Below are 18,950 nucleotides of genomic sequence, written 5' to 3'. Positions count from 1 at the left end.
TTTGACTGCCTAGACACTCAAAAGATTATTTTCTTGCCGCAAATAAGTATCACAAATCGCATGAAAAATTACGGAGGCGCACAATAGTATATTGTATAACAAGTGTTGAAAATGGAAGATTTCACACGAGTTTTGCAGAATTGAGCCACGAGCCGTAGGCGTGTGGCTTATGCAAACGAGTGTGAAATCGAATTTTCAACACGTGTTGTACACGATATTTTTCCGACGACCACAAAAATCGCAGAGTTAATATTTATTTTTTTAATTAAAGTTTATATTTTACGCTCTTCCACTTGCTAATCGTCTTCGTACTGCAATCGTTTGCAATTTTAAATTTCCACTACGAGAAAACTGTATGAAATGTGGCATATTTTATAGTGGTCGTCGGAAAAGGTATTTTTTTTCGGCTTAATTTAAAGATAAATATTTTAAAATGGTTGTTATCTAATACTGTTATAAAATATTGTAAATGGCGTTGAAAACAAATCAAAATGTGCAGTTTTGTTGATGAACATGAACTCGTGTAAGGAACGTTAACTGTTAAAATTTAACAGTGGCAATACAATAGTCGTCTTCACTCGTTGCATCGTTTGGAAATATTGTATAACTAACTGGACTGAACACTCTGAACTGAATGAATGAACTACACTGAACTAATGTTTTCAAAAATAATCTGTAATTAAAATATTTAATCTCAAAATTCGACACTGTGAAATTATTTACTCAAAGTAAGTGGCTAATCGCAACTATGACTTCAAAACTATTGTGTTCTAGAGCACACTATACACTCCTGTTCAAAAGTATTTGCCCACTAACATTTTTTTAAGTAACTCCAAAATAATTTCTTTCTTCCGCTTTTGTTTGGCGTTTTTTGTTTTCATGTTTATATACTTCACTAGGTGGCCCTCGGAATTCTGTAGACTCGCTTTTTTCGTGGACCTCGCTTTTCCGTGGCGTTGGATATTAATTTGAGATTGTTTATTTGTTAGGTTATGAAACAAAAAAGGCGAGTTTTACAGAATTCCGAGGGCCACCTAGTTAATTGTATTTTGTCATTTAACATTTAGCAAAGAAAGTTTTAAAATAACTTCATATTTTGCGTTTTTTGATTTTTGAAACTCTAATACAAATAACTACGCATGGCAAAATGAAGAATTTTCTGAAAATTTTAGAAAGAAAAAACAGATTTAAAGGATTAAAAAAAAATAACCAACGGGCTTCGCTATTAAAAATTTAACAGTACTACGCAGAACATTCATAAATCAGGCAGGCTGCGCCTTTAAAGGTTTCTGAGTCCATTGCAAATTCGATTACAATCAAAGAAGAAAAAATATACACACGGTGTAGTCTCAGATTTCAGCAATAATAATTATAAATGGGCTACAATAATAATTTATATTTTGAAACTCATTGTTTGGAAACGAACTATTTGTTTAAGCTTATTCATTCATAAATTGGTATTGACCAGAGGCTGAGTTCACCTGATTTCCTCGCTGACTGTTTTGTAATTTTGTCTAACTTTCCCTGATTTTCTTTTGATGTCGTCTAACTTCTGATTTTCAATTGATATCCTAATGTCTTAATATCTTAATGATTTTTTCTTATTGTCTAGTGATTTCTTATTGATGACGTGACTTGTCATAGATTAATACTTCTCAAAAATGGCTTACACTTAAGTTCCTTTTATTTCCTCGCTAATTTTCCCTGATTTCTTTTAGATTTCGTCTAACAATCCCTGATTTTCTTGTGATTTTGTCTGAACTTTCCTTGGCTTCCTTTGATTTTTTGTATTTCGTCTAAGTTTCCTTGATTTCGTAACGAATTCCTCTGATTCATAGTGATTTATTAAGACTGATACATTGATTTCCCAGGAACATTAATCTCAGAAGTTACATTTTTTAAAAATGGCGTACGCCAAACTTTCCTTTATTTCGTTGTAATTTCTTGTAATTTTGTCCAAATTCCCCTGATTTTTTTATGACTTCGTCTAACTTCCCTTGATATCATAATGATTTCATCTGATTTCCTTTTGATTGGCCTCTAATGTTCTAAGATTTTCCCCTGATTTTTTAGTGATTTCGTCTAACTTCCCGTGATCTAGTGATTTCCTCTGATCTCCTATTGATTGACCCTAATTTTCAAGTGATTTCTCATTCATTTCCCTGATTTTTTCGTGATTTTTCTGGGAGGTTAACCTCTCGGGTATCGCTGTTTGCAAAAAAAAGGTTTATTTGCGCTCTTTCTTGAACTCATGCAATTACACAATAGATTCACAGTTTTTGAAGAAAGACTGCTGTTGATAATTTTTGTTTATGGCGACAGTTCAATTCATAGAATTCCACAGTCCCACAGCTTCTCAAACGCAAAACCGACAGCAAAAAATTGAACAAATTTTGTAACTTCAATTATCCCCGATAACATCATTGCTACTTCAATATTCTATTTATTTTGTATTATTTTATTTCTATGTTTAAATGAAAATGTAGGCAGAAGGCGAATTCTGTTATTCTTGACAACCTTTTTTGGATAAGTTTTGTTACTGCTGTTCTATTATCGATACCGTTTTGGTGGTTTATTGTTTTCCTTTTCCAACCCCTGTTATCATAAGTTATGAACGAAGATGAAAAACACTTAATCGAGAGTTGTATCCGTACCACATTCACAAAAGAAAAGGGTAAATAGGATGTGATTATTACTGATTTACAGCAGCTCCATTTTATGGTTTAGAGGACACCAACTCAGAAATCGCCTGTACCTTCCAAAATATTCTTTTTTTTACCGAAATAAGGACCTAAAGAACTCATTTAGCACACCCAAAACAAATACTTGTATTCTTGTAAATCTTGTAAATCGAGAGTACGGTTTCGCAAATAATTAATGTCAAATTATGTTTTTTTCAGAACTCGGACTGATTTTAATAAGTGGAGTTTCTTTCGAAGAAAAGAAGCCGCTACCGTAAACTATATTTTATGAATTTATTGTAGATGTACAGTTTGGGGTATGTTCAAGGGTTCTGTTTTTTTTTTGTTGAACTACAATAAAACGACCATCAAGATGGTCAGTTTTTTCTGGTGAGAAAGGGTGTGGAGTGATGTCGATACTTGTCGTAAATAACAAAACTAATTAAGAATTATGTATGTGTGTGATAGTTTACTCTTTTTGTGTAATGAGTACCCCAATTAAGCCATACATACTTGCATTTTTAGTCTCCCTAATATCTACTGCTTTAGAATGATTAAAAATCGGCCGAGTCGTAAATGGTACTTACGTTTTTGGGTATTTATGTCAACGATTTTTTTTTAAACTACAATAAATCGACTATCAGGATGTCCGGTCGCATTCTTTATATAAGTTTCTCATTCTTTATCTCTTGTTAATTTATTGTTTTCTAGGAGTTCATATTTGTTTATCAGTTCATTCGTAATGAACATTATTTTATTCGATCGTACATCATTAATTCCATCAGTTCCTCTCAAATTACTATAGACCCCGCGAAAGAATCGAACAACATTTGAAGCTCGGCTATGAACTTCTAGTTGTCGGTACCAAATAATGGTTTTACGGCTTAATTGGGGTAGTCACTACCCAATAGAACAAAACCACCAAATAGCAGATTCTAAAATTTTCTCATTGTTAAAGACATCGGTAAAATTCGCTTAATTTGTTTAATCCCTCTAATATCTGCTGTCTTACAACGATTAAAAATTTGACCGAATTGTAAATGTTCACCAAAATTTGAACTCGTCGCATCAATTTAATTTATCTGTTGAAATTTTGTTAACTGTAAGTATATAGTATCCTTTTAACGTCTCCTTTGACTTTTGATAAGACTGTGCAAATCTGTTTGTTCATATTTAGTCGGAATTGACACTTTGAAAAAAATAGCTTGCTACTTGACATTGAAAATGTATCAATATTGTGTACTACATATTAAAAATAAGCGCCGAATAGACTCCTTGAGAATTTTTTGTTTTCTTCGAGTTGTTTATCCGTTCATTCATTATTATACAATGAAGAATATTTTTTTATATCATCAGAACAGAATAAGTTAGGATTCATTTGAAGATTTTTTTTTGTAACTTCTCCTCGTACCAAAATCACACGCTTGCAATAAAATTTCCATCGGTAACTGTTTCGAGAAATATCCCAATATGCGAAAAATTAATGAACCCGCCACTTTGTTAGTTTGGAAACTCGTCGGCAAAAGGGCAAAAGGAGCGAGAATAGTACAGTTCGGTCGTGAAAACTGTCAAATTTTTGACGTTTGAAAAAATAGTAGATTTTTTTAGACGGCAGAAAAGTGATACTTTTTGTCGAGCAATTAAATTGTAGTAGCAAGGCGAAGCGTAGCGTATGCAAAATTGCGAACAGCAAAGTCACTCTTATTTATCCAATTCTCATATACCTCCTTCTTATCTCCGCTTGAACAGTTGTCGGCATGACTTTAAAACTTAATTGGAGTACTCACTACACAATAGTACCAATTTACCGAATAGCAGATTTTGTTATTGATGAAAAACATCGGTAAAATGTGCCACCCGACTATCCCTGTCTGAGGGTCGTTTTTTTTTCTGGTGACAAAGGGTGTGGAGTGGATGTCGGTACTTATAAATACTCATAAATAACAAAACTAACTCAGATGGTGTACTCCTTTTGTGTAAAAAGTATCTTATTAAGTCATACACTCTTGCACTTTTAGTCTCGTCTAATATCTATTTACTGCTTTAGAACCATTATAAGTTGGCCGAATTGTAAATGGTACTTGCGTTTTGGGGTATTTATGATGAACGGTTCCCTTTTCTTTTTTTGTTAAACTACAATAAAACGACCATCAGGACTTCTTAATCCCTTGTTAATTTATTGTTTTCGTCCAGTTCATATTTGTTTATGGCGACTATCGCTGTGTGATGGTCGTTGTTTTAGTTGTGTGAAGAGGAATGCAGTGATGTCGATTTAGAATTAAGAATTAAATTATAAAGAATATTTTATTTATATCGTCAGAACAGAATAAGTTAGGACTAATAAAATTTCCATGGGTAACTGTTTCGAGAAATATCCCAATATGCGAAAAATTAATGAAAAATGATACGCTACGGTTTCGAGAGATAATAAAGTACGACTTTGTTGTAGTAGGTCGGGAATGGATTAAAATTTAAAAAAACGAAATTGATTACACGTTCGTTTCTTTGATTATGCTTTAAGTAATTAAGTCTTCGTCACCCGAAAGCAGCGGTCCAGTTTGTTTACCACTTCAGATCCCAAGAGAGGAGGTAAAAAATACAGTAGTATTTGAAGCTTCGCTGTCAAGTTACAGCAGGTACCAAATAGTGATTTTATGGCTTAATTGCAGTACTCACTATACAAAAGTATTAAACCAGTAAATTAGCAGATTCTGAAATTTTCTTATTTTTTACTCCTTTTGTGTAAAGATTTCCCGCATTTTTAGTCTGTCTAATATCAACGATTAAAAATCGACCGAGTCGTAATAAAATTCGATAATCGTCACGTTCATTTCATTTATCTGTTGTACTTTCGCATAAGTATCCTTAAAAATAGCCTGTTAGATACTTGGTATTTATGCAAATTTTTTATACAGAGTATCAAGAAATGTTTGTCCATCAAATGATAATAATCTGTGATTAAACAATGAATTCGCGCTTGTAAATTGAAGTTTTGAAATATGCTTAAAGATTTTCTTGTGTAAGTTACGCATACATACCCAAAACACACCTTGATGGTCAAAGAGATCCTGTATTAAAAATAAGTCGAATTCGATTAATAAATCAATCTCCGCTAATGTTTCCTTCGTTGCTCGAACCGATTTAAATAAGTGCCGAGAAAAAAAGCCGCTACCGTACATGTTGTGTGTACAAAAAATCAGACCCTTTTCTGAAATGTTTACTGCATCTTTATGACTTCTCTCGACTCAATGGTTATGGTTTTGTCCCCACGAACATTAAAGCATTTTGAAACATCTACCACGTCAGCAAAGGCGGACGAACGAAAACGACTTTCAAAAGTCTCTCACGCGAAAAGCAAAAATCGGAAAAGGACCAAACCACAACCACCGGAATCTCGGGAAAGTGTACGTTTGGAAAAGCTCGGCGGAAGTGTCGAGAAAAAATCGGTGAAAGAAGGTACTCGCGCAAAACTACGTAACTCGTTCGCCGGTATTCTCGTTTTATTAGAGGCGCTCCGCCTGTACACGTTTTATATATATAGTAATTGATGCTAACAGCATTTTTTTTCTTTTTTTGATGTTTTAGAAAATATCAATTTTTTTATTTTTTAATGTATTTTAGAAATTTTGAAAAAGTTATCGTTTCACATATTTTTACAATCCATCAGCCGATAAATGTAAAAATGAAAGTGTTGATTGACGTTTATCGTTTTTTAATATCGTGAAGGTGTTTGACAACAAAACTTCTTTAATTTGTGGTTGCGGAAGTTTATTGTTTTTCAAGTTTATCTCAAAAAATTTGTGATAGTTTGGTACAGAAATGGTGAAGAAAGTTAAGTTAGGTGTGGAAACGCGTGCAATGATTATCGCTTATCACAGAATCAGCAGAAATATGCGCGAAATGGCAAAAGAATTAATAATATTTTTAAGTGGGCAAATACTTTTGAGCTGTAGTCTATGTTATATTTTTTTATAGAAACCCTGTAGAAGGTTAATAACAATCTTCTTATACATCATTGGTCAATAATAACTGACGTTCCTGATTTACACATACAAAAATTTACCAATAAATAAGAACAATAACGATAAATGTTTTTACATATTATATTGATACCTCAGAAGCATAAGCAACCGTTCCTGCAACGATCATTTCACGTATGTACTTCACAGCGGACATGAAATCAAATTTCACGGCCATCCATTTGGAAATGATCGACTGTAAAACTAAATATCACTATGATGGACGCGCTCGTAAAACTAAATGACTTTTAGGTAACCATATCTATCGTGTGATTCATTAAATTTCCATTCTAGGTAGGCCGTGTATTTTGGACGTGCGTTGACTTCTTGTTCGAAAACTAGCAAATCTCGCAAATATTAAGTCGAAACTACTGAAATGGTGTTAGTTACGACATGAATTTTTTTCTCAAAGCCAACTGCGAATGGAAATTTAATGAATCACACAATACATTGTAACTCTTGAAAGAGAATGGTCGGTTTCTACAAATTTATTTATTTTTATAAATGTTAATATTGTTTGTACAATTAGTATTTTTAGTAACATTAAGTCTCAAATCAATTAATTCCATAGTTTTAGATGAATTGTAACTTGAACTATTTTTGTTTTTATTCGAACTGACACAGACAGATCCACTTGGCCCTGGATTGTGCTCTATTGTACCCGAAATTAAATTTGCATTTTTATTTTCGATGGAGCATTTGAGCCTGAACAGCATTTTGGCCAGCCTTCCTGTATATCAAGACCTTGTCGGTTAACTTGACGTTTGAAAAATTAACCATATCTTGAGACTCTCATACTTTCACATTTCGCAAAACAATGATCTGTTTACAAAAACGATAAAATTACAACTAAAATAATTCATGAAATTAAGTAATTAAATCGACAATCGATATTTACATAACAAGTACGAAAAGTGACCAATTTCGCACGAGTGTGGAAGTAGATGTACGAGTGCAACAAAAACACTTTCCGACGAGTTATGCACACTATTTTTCCTACGACCTTTCATTATCTGGAAGAAACATAAGTCTCGACGATAGTTCATTTCTTATCTATTTCAAGTGTCATTTTTCTACGACCTAAAATAATTTCACATAGTTATATGGTTGATGTTTTCGTACATCCATTTACGAATGAAAAAGTCACTAGTGTGAAATGAATATATCCGCATAGACCTGTCAAAACTGTCTTGTCAGAAACGACCTAACCAATTCATTTTTACCATTATGTATGTTGATTTACAGTGAATCGTCTAGATATTTGAGCTTAAAATTCAAGAGTTATATTTGTATTTCAAAATAACTGTCAATTTTTACAGGTCTGTGCGGATATATTCCAAAGATGTTTTAGTATAACAGATTCAAGCATACAGTGTAAATAGAACATACGTTCAGTTCCAACATGTACAAGGTGTTTATAAATGTTTCTAGCATCAAGGGTGGCTCTGGATTTTCTGTCGTCCACTACTTTGCCGCTTTGTTTTCATAGTGAATATAACTATCTTGAAAATTATTTATATTGTTACTTACGTCAACGACGTTTCAATTACGATTTTTTGATTTTCAGGTTTCAACCCACAACTAGAACAGTTTATTTCTCCAAACTTACTTTGCTCTATGATTGAGGTTAACTACAAATGTCAGTTGAACAATCTAAACCCACATTTATAATGAGCGGCAAATTTCTTTGACATTTCATAGTCACCCTTGATGCTAGAAACATTTATAAACATCTTGTACAACGTACTTTTAAAAAACTTCTTTTTCTTTCACATTGAAATTTTCATCGATGTTTGGTCTTTCTTTTTCTACAGGGTGATTTTTTAAAAACGGCAAGCGTTGTAGAATTTTTATGAACCGATTTCAAAAATTTAAAAAACAAATTACAGTAGTGACTCGATAGTCCGGACCTGCGGTAATCCGGATGATTCCATAATCCGGATCGAATATTTGTTTGCACTATGTATGTTGTAATCCGGATATTTCACGATTTGGTAATCCGGATATAATGAAACTATGTAGTAAACTGTACTTTTAAGAAATTTCTACTAGTTTCGTCCAGTTTTTATATGCAATAATGCACAAGGTTAGTACCAGTTGCTAACTCATACGAAATGGCACTCCAAAAGCGTTTGCACAAAACTCTAACCATTTTAAAGAGAAGTCCGTAATAATTGATGAATTGAGACGAGGTGTGAGTGGCAAAAGTCTTGCTAATAAATATGGTGTAGGAACGTGATATTAAAAAAAATGCAAACAAAATTAAAAGGTACAAAATCTTAAATATGTTTAGAAATTATCTGAATGTCTTTATTTTAGTTTTGTTGGTCAACGTGTTTCTGATCCCGAAAAAAGAAGAATTTTAAGAAAGACAGAATATCCAAAAATGGAGACCAAGTTGTATTTTTGTTTTGTAAATTTGAGAAATAGGCATGTTCCAATTTCATGGGAAGTTTTGTCTGCAAAATACAATATTATGTATTATATATATTATATTATTATTAGGTACAATATTATGGCAATGACAATTTTGTTGCTAGCAGAGGTTGGATAGTGAATTTCAAACAAAGATACGGCTTAAGATATGTGGGGAAAAACTTTCAAATAACGAAGCCGCTGTTCAGCCATTTATTGATGAACTAGATCATACAATAAAAAGTTTAGGCCTATTACCACCCCAAATTTACAATGCTGATGAGTCGGCTTTGTTTTGGAAATTGTTGCCCGATAAAACCCTTGTTGCTTCAACAGAAAAGACTGCGCCAGGGAGAAAAACAACGAAAGAAAGAATTACTTTTTTAGCATGTTTTAATTCTGATGGTAGTCACAGACTAAAACTTCTTGTCATTGGAAAAGCCAAAAATCCAAAATGTTTTAAAAATGCTACTCTACCCGTTCATTATAAGGCAACTGCTAATGCATGGATGACTCGGGTCGATTTTAAGGAATGGTTTGAGGAATGCTTTATTCCCCAAGTCAAAAAGTTTTTGAAACAATAAAATTTACCACAGAAGGCAGTCCTTCTTATTGATAATGCAACTTGTCATAGTGATGAAATGGTTGGTGATGATGGACATTTTCTAATAAAATTTCTCCCTCCAAATACAACTGCGTTGATTCAGCCAATGGATCAAAATGGCATTCGATTGACAACATTGTTCTACAGGAAAAGTTTTCTTTCTGAAATTTTAACGAACAATGCTGAACATTTTGATTTGTTGAAGTATTTAAATATATAAATTTGAAAACAGCAGTATGTTTGCTCCAAAATGCTTGGGCGAAAATTCCTTCGGCTACTTTACAAAAATGTTGGAAAAATATTGTAAAATTTGACAACAATGTAGAAGGAGATGACGATGATGATGATACAATCCCTTTAAGCATTATAAGAGATAGACTGAGATTGTTCGATGATGTTGGCACAGAGATAAGAACTTATCCCCGAATCCTGTTATACTAAATCATCTTTGATATATTCATATCACACTAGTGACTTTTACTTTCGTAAATGGACGTACGAAATCATCAACTTTCGGAGTCATTTAAACGTGTAGAAAATGCCACTTTCATATGGGGTCGTAGGAAAAAAGTTATCAGTTTTCTTTTTTACGTGGCTGCGGCTTGCCGACTAGCTGGCAATGTATACATTTTTTGCACAATATACGAGGGATAGGTCCGGTTTACAAAAGCTAAACTAGATCTTCCATTTTGATTAAACACCTAACATCGTGTTAAATTGACAAGTAATCGTATTTCCACCAATCAAATGTCAGCAATGGTCAAATTAGTTGCGAAATTGACTTAATTTCAATTAAATTATTATGTAAATCGGCTCATAGTCTTGAAAACTAATCAGTTTTTAGCTCGAATTTTGGAAACCCCCAAAAGGAAAAATTTGTTTGTTTTAACAAGATCTACCACAAGTTTAATTTAATGTGCTCCTTTCTGTTACACCCTGTATATGTTGACTGCCACATAACTATCCGGTTCTGACAAAGATGAAATGCAACCGAAACTACAATTTTTATGAGTAACTTGAAATTTTGTATTGTATTTATTTTTCCTGGAATTTGTTTGTACTGTTTGCAAGTAGTTTATTGTATTAAAATAAAATCTATTAATAAAAACATTAAGTTGGTGTGTTTTTGTGTTGTATTATGATCTATCTGTGTTAATTTTTAAGCCAAAATCGATAAAGATTTGAATTTGATAGGAATGGATTGATGCTTTTAATTAAGCTACAAATGGATAATGTATTTCTGGTTGCATCTGAAGTTCGTTAGCGTCGTAAAACTATGTGAATCACACTGTATATGTACCCATTTAACAAAACGAAACCTCCCTCTTGACTTTCCAAATGCCTTTTGTGATGTGTAGGCTTTTGCAACGTTCATAGGGAATTAATATGTAATACATAACATGTTTACGTAAACGTGAGCTTCGTTTCTAGACAATGATAATAATTATCTAGTAAAAAAATTATAAATTACAAACTTACCTAAGTGCTTGAAACTTGTCAATGATCTAATTAATTTTATTTCACCAAATGTTAATTATGCAACCATAAGAATTATTCAGCAAGAAATCTGTCAAAATTATTGAATCTTATTTTATTTAAAAACCAACACAATAGTTCTGTCTACTGCTAATTGAAATGAAAAATTCAAAGCTGTTGATTCAAACCTATGAATAAATAGCACGTCGCGTCGTGAACGTACAAAAATATTTATGAATAAGGGAGTATTCAATTAACCACCAAAATATCTTAATAAAAATAAATTATCGCTTTTCAAATCAATATTTAAAAAATACATGTTTTTTCAACTAAATTTATGTCTTAATTGCGTTGGTGAAAGCGTTCAAAGCAATCATTTATATCTTTAGGAATTGAAAATAGTAACGAGTAACTGTAAGTGAGGTTTTACGGCTCGTTAGTAATAGTTGCGAGAAAGTCGTAATATCCTTACACTGCGAGATTTGTAAAAAGCTTTGAGGCTCTTAAAGCATCGAAATAGAGAAACTCATGCGTTTGTTTTCTTTACTTTTTGCTTCCAATCTCCAAAGCCTTTATTCATTTTTGAGTGTTTAAGTGCCTCCTTGGAATATTATTTTTTATATTTATCATCAGTTTCTTTAGATTTAGAGTCGGTTAGGTTGCAAATGCCGACTTTGACTGTTACATATTTTTTCATTTAAAGTTGGAATTATAATTAATTACCTTGGAAATTTTTAGAAAACAAAGTTGGATCATTGTTTCCCAGAATTTGACATTTGTGCGTTTTGACATAAAACTTGAGTATTAAGATTAGCTAATGAATTAGTGCGAGTCTGAGTGAAGGAGTGAAGTGAAATTCCCCTTAGATGCCACTGTTGTTTAAAAACGGTAACAAACAAATTGAACTTTGAGACATGATTGTAACAGAACTTACACCGGGGCTTTTTTTACCTCAAAACCTAATTTACATAACACCGCTATTGCAACATTTGCAACATGAACGAATTACGCAATTAAAATAGTAGAATTTGTGGTATTAAGTGGACATTTGTAACCTAAACAACTGCACAGAGGGTTTCTACAATAAAAGAACCAGTGTGCTCTGAAAAACAGAAGACATGTACAGCCATGAATTGCCACTTACTTAAAATACATAGTAAACAATTTTACTGTGCTTTAATTAGAGATTACGCACAAATTTAAAGTCAGGAAAGAGTTGGAAGAATCAATTTCTGAGTTCAAATTGACGGAAACGGAGACCAAGTCCGATCCAGTGATTGCAAAAGAATGCAACGATAGGGGAGACAACTGTCAACAATGTCAAATTTTGACAGGTTACGTTTCTTATTTTTCACTTAATTTCAAGCCTACTACAATTTTTTAAATTCTCACAATTTTTCCTTCCATTTTTTTCTTTAAATTTATAATTTTCTGGGACATTTCTATGTAGAATATGGAAATTAAAGTTTTAGTTTGTATTCTCCGCTTGATGTAAAAACACTATTTCAATAAAACAAAACTGAAAACCATTTATCTCACAATAAACTTATTAGCCAAATTGCGCCGCGAGAAATTTAATTTCATCAATTCGAATGAAATTAATTGATGCTACTTTGACGCGTCATCAGAAAATAGGACTTCCATTTATCACTTTGTATTCGACCTGTAAAAATTAATATTTTCAAAACAGATGTGTTTGTAGTAAATGAATAATCATAAAATGTTGAAATGAATTTCAGAATACATGACAGCTGTCGAAACTGCTTATCATCCCATTAATTTTCGTCAATTCATTTTAAATTTCCGATGAAAATTCTTGTGCATCCAACATTTATTATTGAGACAACTTGTTTTTGAGATGAGGACGGAAAGAGCTGCCAATCACCATCAATTTCCAATAACAGTAGATTTGTTGTATTAGGAGGAAAAACAGCACTTCTGTTGGAGTTTGCAAGATTGTCGGACGAACAAAATGATAAATAAATCCGCGTAAATTTCTCTGGAACTGGAAGTATACATTCACAGTACAGACCTTATTTGTTGATTATTAAGTTTGCATCAACTTCTTCTCTGTCATGTTGGGTTTGGCGACAATTTGTATTTAAGGAGATCTGTTCTCAAGCCAATTTTCACGTAAAGCCATTTGTAAGTCCGAGCTATTTGTTTTTGTGTATGTGTCGGCTTTCTTTGTAGGTGGTAAATATTTCATCTTAGCTACTAGTATTTTTGTACGGTTTTTTATATATTGCCGGAGGTTGGTAGAAGTCTAAATAATAAGTCTGCCAAAAATATCCTCCCTCGCTAACATAAAAATGAAAAACATGTAAAAAATAAATAATATTATATTTATTATGTTGACCAAGAACAACGATAATTTCTCTTAATTTTTCGTCTACAATATAATTGTTTTTGACGAATAAAAAAATGTCGAAACGAAAAAAAATTTTCTAGTCGAGGGCCATATGATACAGAGTGGTTCAAGATGAGTTTATTTGACATTTGTCTCAAAAACTTTAAAAGGCGGGATTTGAAATTTTGGGAACAAAAGTAAGCGGATATGACAAATTGTATAAAATCAGAGATATCTTGATTTCTGCAATTTGCACAACAAAGAAAAATGATTTAAAATGTTTGTCCACATGTGAGCACACTCCGAATTTCAGAAGTATGACATTGCTTGTCACTTTATGTTTAGGAACGGCAGAGAGGTGATAATAAATTTCATTCATCACTTGTCTGTATATTGACTGTGCAGATTATGTTTTATTTGTTTATCGCCCAGTCGGAAGAATCCAACCGGGCTTCAAAAAATTGATCATAGACTCATTTGTATTGTTCCCCTCCACGGAAATCTTTAGTAAAAGGCGAAAGATTTATTCGCTTTGAAGGGAAACCAGAGTAAGGAGTGTTTCTTCGATTCGGCTCTTATTGTAACTTGAAACTTCTAGTGTAGAGAGTTGTAGCATAGGGCGCCCTCTAGCGAGGAGTTGTATTACTGCAGGTCAAGTATAGTAATAGTTAAGGGTTTCCAACATATCAATCTGCCAATAATATCAATAAGTCAATAAGAAATAGAAATATGCAATTAGTAACTTGTAATTAGAATGCATAAAAGAGACGTTGCGCCGCAGGATTTCATTTAGAACGCAAATTCGTGTTTTTAAGTTGTACGATACAAAAATCATGTCAGATTTTGATAGAGAATCTCCCATTAAAATAAAGTGCGAGAGTTCTGAAACACTTGTATAGGATAAAAATAATACACTCTATTTCAAAACGAATTTCATCTAGTCGCCCATTATTTTCCGTACAAATAAACATTCTCTCACAGTAGTTTTCAAAAAATATTAGGTAGGGACTGATCTAGCCCAACTGGATCACTGAAGGAATAAAACAAACTCAACTTCTGCTTAATTGTTCTGTTTGTTCTTTACATTCTTTCCCTATTGGTAATTCTGACTTTTGACAAGTGACACTATTGGACAAACCGAGAGATCGACCCGTCGTGCAGCGTCCGTTGAAGGACAAATACGTGTTAAAATTTCGCGGTTGATCTGCTAAAATCCTAACGGTAAATTTCAGTTTCGAAGCAACTATGCATCGGTCTCACTCGTCTCACTTCTGGGTAGGTAAAGTTTGGGTATGGTCAAATCGAGGGTCAGATCATAAAATAGTAAATAAACCATAAATCTTACACAGAAGAAATGCAGCATTAGTTTGAAAGTTCTTTGCACAAATATTTCACAAACAAAAAAGGGACACATTTTTTAAAACAAATGTTGTTTTTTTATAAATAAGTTTTGCTTACATAATAAGCAAAATTAGTTTCAGGTGTATGATCAAAAGGAATTTGAAATAGTAATAAAACTTATAAAAACAAATAATATAATGAAAAAAAAAACAAAAAAACACAAAAAAAACTACAAAACCAAAAAAAACTTCTAAAACAAAAAGAAAATACAAAGAAAAAAATAAAAATATACAGAAAAAAACATGAAATCTTTACTCAAACATAAAAACAAAAAGAAAAAACAAAAAATATGTGAAAAGCCCACTAAAGGCATTTCTTTACCATTTCGGGTAACATACATGACATATAAAAGTCTTTTAGTTTGATTAACATTACATCACAAAATTCTTCATCCTTGAAAATAATATCATATAAACACCCCTTTGGAGTCCAAACTATGAAAAAACAGTATCTTCTTCTCGTAACTAGCAATTGTCTTTGGACTTGATAAAAATACTGATGGTTTTTGTTTAGTGAAAACGTGTTTGCTCCAGTGATCAAACAAAATTTTATTTTTTGCAACAATTGTTTCCTGCGGTGTCAAATTTTCGAGTCTATCATCGCCTATCAGCCCATCTGGTGAGGCTGCCAAAAATGGATTGCTCTGACATATGAAGAGAAAGAAACTCGGGAGAAATTTTGGTTCATGTGGGGGTGAATCTCCACAGTGAATATCCAGGTTCATATTTTTTAGTTGTTCTGGACAACATTCTTTCTCCTTTTCTTCTAATAACTTATACGCGCAAGCGTTTGTTTTCAATGCCACAAAACGTGTAGGGGAGAGGGGGGCATAGTGGGGTACCGGGGCATAGCGGGGTAACACTCCTGCTGCTCAAATCAAACGCCGTGAAAAAAATCGAATAGCGTGTTTTGATTGGTTGTCAGTTGACAGTTAACTATGTGTGTTTTATAAAACAAAGTGTGAAAACCTAAATGTTTTATAAAACAAAATGTGAAATTCAGTGTTTTCGTTAAAAAATTCGCGAAGTTAGGGAGCAAGTTTTTTTCAAATCTAGTCATACAAATGTAGTGGCTAAATATGATGAACCTGCTCATTTATGTGCAATGGGCATTGATGCCTAAGTAATTTTAAAATGTCACTTTTTCTAAGTAGGTACACAGTTATTCAAAAATTTGATTTTCCCATAGGGTACCCCACTTTACCCCTAGGTGCGGGGCAAAGCGGGGCAAATCCCATTTTTCAAAATAATGCTCACATGTCGTAAGTTTTTTATTGTAATCAAAAAAGGTACAACAAAAATCATCCGCAATACATTAGTCTATGATATTTAGTAAAAAAAAATTGTTAATTTCTATTATTTTAAGATGCGTGGCTATTTGATTGTTAAGTTCCCCACTATGCCCCCCTCTCCCCTATTTGTTACGCGAAATTTTGATTTCTATTATTCCTGCTGCCACCTTCGCTCTACTTGTACTTGGTCGCAGTTTACAAATTCTACCAAAATTACTAGCCGTCAGTCTTTGTTCTCGTTTACAGTGCCACAAAACACTGTTTCTTTGATCCGTTGTGGCCAATGAAATATTTAAAACTTTTTCCGGTGTTTTACGCAAGTCATTTAAAAATTTTATCTTCTTTTCCTCAAAATTAAATCCTTTTAATACCCAAAAAGGTAGAATTATAGTTTTCTATCCACGCTGACGGGTCGAAAACTGACCACTTTTGTTATCAAATTTGGCATCAAAAATGGATCAAGAGTGGCGATGATTTTGTTGATTTTTGATTCAATAATGCATCCGCCTTCGCCCGGAAATTGAACTGCATTCATTAATAAAGTTAGTTAAAAGTTAGTTGACCATAACTATGTTGTAAATCCACAAATCGCCACACAAATGAAAATAATTACGTAACCTTTATTGAGGGTTTTACACTGAGGGTCGTCTTTGCCTGAGGCGAAAGAAAAAGACAGACATCATTCCGAAATCGCTAAAATTTCAAAAGTTTAACCAAAACTACAGCCGCCCTAATTAATAAATTGACTTTTTTCTTGCGCCAATCGATTTGTTTTGAAAATGTGTAGCGTTGTTACTAAATCAAATTTTAATAAAGAAAAATATAACTTTCTAAAATCGAAAAAAAATATTTATGAAACCAAGATATAAATCTCATAGGGTAACGTCACTACAACTTTTTGTGCTCTTCCAAACACAAATAACCGCATCTAAATAGCTCTTTTCGTTTTCGTGCAATTTTGTATGAACTTTTACATTGAAACGCCCTATCTTCAAATATGGATAGTTCAACCTTAAGGTGTGTTTTTTCATGTGATTAGAGTTCTGTGGTGTTTTTGTGCTGTAAACGTCCGGAATACAAAAGTGCATCCTTCAATGGACATATTGTTGTTTCACAGCGCTACCTATAGCTAGTTTGCAAGCCCAATTGACAAGTCCTAAGTGACACAACTAATTCAAACATAGTACAATGTGAGCGGCACAAGAGGAATTCCATTGCGTACGTAACTAGATGAAAATCATTTTAAAACACGCTGTATGTCCCGTGTGGTCTGTTGAAAAACAAGACTTGAAGTACAGCCGCGACTTGTCACTTACTTCTGAAACAATCTTGAACAATTTTACTGTGTTAAATTTTGAGGTTAAATGTTTTAATTAGTAGTAAAGTGTTAAAAGCGTTAATTTCTGAGTTCAAATTGACGAAATCGGACATAAGGGTGGATCCGGATTTTTACAAAGCATGCAACCCGAGTGGACACAACTGTCAAAACGGTATATTAGTAGAGTTCACGTGCAACAATAAGCGGCACATTTTTTTCAATGTCAACTGCGCTGGTATATTCTTTTATGAAAGTATCTTTTGAAATAAGAATAAGCTAATAAATACAATTGTCTTTAGGTAGTTTTAAAAAAAATATATAACAAACATTTTAAATCATTCAATAATTTTATTGTTTCGATGTTTAGGAGTCATAATGCCCCATTGTTGTTCCAAATGAATAATTTAATTTATAATAATCAGATTTGTGTTATTCAATATCTAATTTTCCGGTTCTACACGCAAAAATGTATTAATCACTAGAAGTATTACATAATAATAACATATGCGATTTGATAATCCCTGTTGAATACAAATAGGTTAATGGTTATGCTTTACAGTTCTCTAATGAATATTAATATTCTGTTATAGCTCATTTAGTAAACTCGAATTATTAGTAGCGTAGTACCATACAATATAAATTAAAAATTAAATTATTGTGCATGTAGATATTATTAACACGAGTCAAATTTATATTAACCACTGGTTTTAATCTGTTATTGCAGCGTGTGTATTTTATATGTCAAGCTGCTTGGCCTAATTTGGCGGTTTATGAAGAGTTCATTCCACAAGTGTTATAGGGGGAATGTCGTAAACTCTGCACCAAAAGTTAGAGATTGAGAGCAAAATCCAATTTCAAAAGAAATTTTTATCATAAACTTACCTTTATATTTTTCAGAGGTAAGAGACATTATTTTGAGCTCCCTGTTTCTTAACAACTGCATTCGATGCTTTTTCACGTTGTTGGGCACTTGATGATGATCTTGTCACGACGGATTTGATTGAAAATTTGACCAAAGAATTTTTATGGTGTTCACAACACTACTACCTATTTAAATTTAATTATCGCTCTGATGATGGTAACCTTGCTGCCAAAATGGGCGTCAGCATTGGTGACAAAGTTAGATGCGTGAACAATTAAGTGTTTAGCTGTTATTATTGGTGCTATTTTGTAGTAACAGTAACAGTTGCAATATTATGATTAAAAAAAATCAGCTTTAAAGTCCACCTCATTGCTATCATTCCACTCTCCTGTGTAAATTTTCGAAAATTTTTAGGTGTAAATCAGGCTTTCAAATCTTTAGGGAGAAAATTAGGGGAAATTTGAATGTAGCGATTTTTGAGGTTAACACGTTGTCAAAGTTGAGTGTATTAATAAATAACTAATTAAACATTT

General features: G+C 32.7%; 1 protein-coding gene and 1 non-coding gene across 4 annotated transcripts in view; both read right to left on the bottom strand.

Annotated features, from left to right (window-relative positions):
• LOC148180295 (G protein-coupled receptor dmsr-1) overlaps window positions 1-18,592 on the bottom strand; it is an 85,795-nt gene extending 67,203 nt beyond the window's left edge. For all 3 annotated transcript variants that reach the window (XM_088045419.1, XM_088045398.1, XM_088045414.1), the window contains exon 1: window positions 18,438-18,592. The gene's annotated coding sequence lies outside the window, so the exon portion shown is untranslated. The remainder of the gene's footprint in view (window positions 1-18,437) is intronic.
• Window positions 13,976-14,097, bottom strand: LOC148180296 (U5 spliceosomal RNA). Its single transcript, XR_015771746.1, has one exon. It is a non-coding gene; the product is annotated as a U5 spliceosomal RNA (small nuclear RNA).
• Window positions 18,593-18,950: the final 358 nt, after the last annotated feature.

Source organism: Gnatocerus cornutus, chromosome 1 (genome assembly GCF_029298725.1).
Source record: "Gnatocerus cornutus isolate USDA-ARS CGAHR chromosome 1, icGnaCorn1.1, whole genome shotgun sequence".
NCBI lineage: Eukaryota > Metazoa > Arthropoda > Insecta > Coleoptera > Tenebrionidae > Gnatocerus > Gnatocerus cornutus.
The sequence above is the reverse complement of the archived record's forward strand: the minus strand, read 5'-3'. Positions and strand labels throughout refer to the sequence as shown.